A 1826-nucleotide genomic window follows, 5' to 3' on the forward strand; every position below is an offset into this window, starting at 1 on the left:
ATAAATGGAATCATGTTAATTTATAATTAAAAGTTACCACAAGTCTACAAACAGAAAAGCTGTGAAATCAAAATCCAATATAGATCTGGTTTATTATATGCCTGCAACGAACTAGCTGTTTGACATGGCTGGTGATCAGTGCACTCTCTCTCTTTTTTTTTTTTTTTGCCGTGCATCAAAGTTCATGAGATCTTAGATCCTTGACCAGCAATTAAACTTGGACCCTCTGCAATGGAAGGCAGGATCTTAATCATTTAAGCACCTGGGAAGTTCCTCAAACCACTGTCTTGAGTAGCCCAATGGGATTCAGTCCTCACTCTGCACTAAGAAACAGGTTTGACAAATACTTAACCTGTCTGGGCGTAGGTAACACTCCTCTGTATAACTAAGGTCACTTCTGTTCCTGCCTAATAAATTTGTGAAGATGAAGACGTGATCACATGAGTATCTTCAGTGATTAATTTTACATATTAGTTCTCTTTAAATGTTATACATGAAACCCTTTAAAGGCTGCTGGTAACAGAAACACAAGAAGCAAATATTTCCAAGTAGGAGCTATTGTTAAATGGAGAATATTGGATTTCAGTTGACATGAATTATGTAACCCATGCCTCATGTTCCCATGCAGGACATTGTAACTCAAAAGTACCAGTGACTGTGAACTGAAAGGATGGCCAGCAGCTTTTTCATGATAGGCATGATCATCTTAACACAGACCGTCATTGGAATTCTGGGGAATTTCTCACTCCTTTGCAGTTATATCATCCTTCACTTCATGGGTTACAGATTAAGGTCCACAGATTTGATCCTTAAGCACCTGATTATGGCCAACTCCTTGGTCCTCCTCTCTAAAGGGGTCCCCCAGACAATGGCAGTCTTTGGGTCGAAGCATATCCGCAGTGATGTTGGCTGCAAACTTCTCTTCTTTCTGCACAGAGTGGGGAGGGGAGTGTCCATCAGTAGCATCTGCCTCTTGAGTGTCTTTCAGGTGATCACGATCAGTCCCTGGAACTCCAGGTGGGCAGTGCTGAAAGTAACAGCTCCCAAGTACGTGGTCCTCTCTATTTTCCTGTGTTGGATCCTGCAAATGCTGGTAAATGTCATTTTTCCTTTCAATATTACTGGCAAATGGAGTGACAAAAACATCACAGAGGAAAGAGATTTTGGGTACTGTATTTCTATTGTTACTGACAAAACTGACGATGCCTTGTATGCGGCACTGCTGTCGTTCCCTGATGTTTTATGTTTGGGGCTCACGCTCTGGGCTGGCAGCTCCATGGTTCTCATCCTGTACAGACATAAGCAGCAGGTCCAGCACATTCGTAGGACTGATGCCTCCTCCAGGTCCTCCCCTGAGTCCAGAGCTACTAAATTCATCCTTCTCCTCGGGAGCACCTTTGTCTACTTTTATATTCTTTCCTCCATCTTTCAAGTTCTTTTGGCTCTTTTTGGTCAGCCCAGCCGGTTCCTTGTGGACATGAGTATAATCACAGCAGCGTGCTTCCCAACTGTCAGCCCCTTTCTGCTCATGAGCCATAACTCCAGTGTACACAGGCTCTATTTTGCCTGGATTAGAAACGCAAAGTCCTCTACTATTATGAGGAAAGTGTGAATTTTATTTATTCCTATAATGATCCATTGCCAGTTCATTTATTCACCCTCAGAATCCAAATTTTAATTTTGAATCTCAAAATAGTATTATACAACACGTGCCAAGCATCTTCTTCAATATAAAGACCAATTGAAATATATTGTCATGAAATATGAATATATCAATGAAATTTTCTTGTAGAAAAGGAGTCAAGATTTATGCAATAAACAACAAG

At 41.1% G+C, this 1826-nt stretch overlaps 1 pseudogene; it reads left to right on the top strand.

Annotated features, from left to right (window-relative positions):
• The first annotated feature begins 670 nt into the window (after positions 1-670).
• On the top strand, positions 671-1481 carry LOC122692825 (annotated as a pseudogene).
• The last annotated feature ends 345 nt before the right edge of the window (positions 1482-1826 follow it).

This window comes from Cervus elaphus, chromosome 4 (genome assembly GCF_910594005.1).
Source record: "Cervus elaphus chromosome 4, mCerEla1.1, whole genome shotgun sequence".
Classification (NCBI taxonomy): domain Eukaryota; kingdom Metazoa; phylum Chordata; class Mammalia; order Artiodactyla; family Cervidae; genus Cervus; species Cervus elaphus.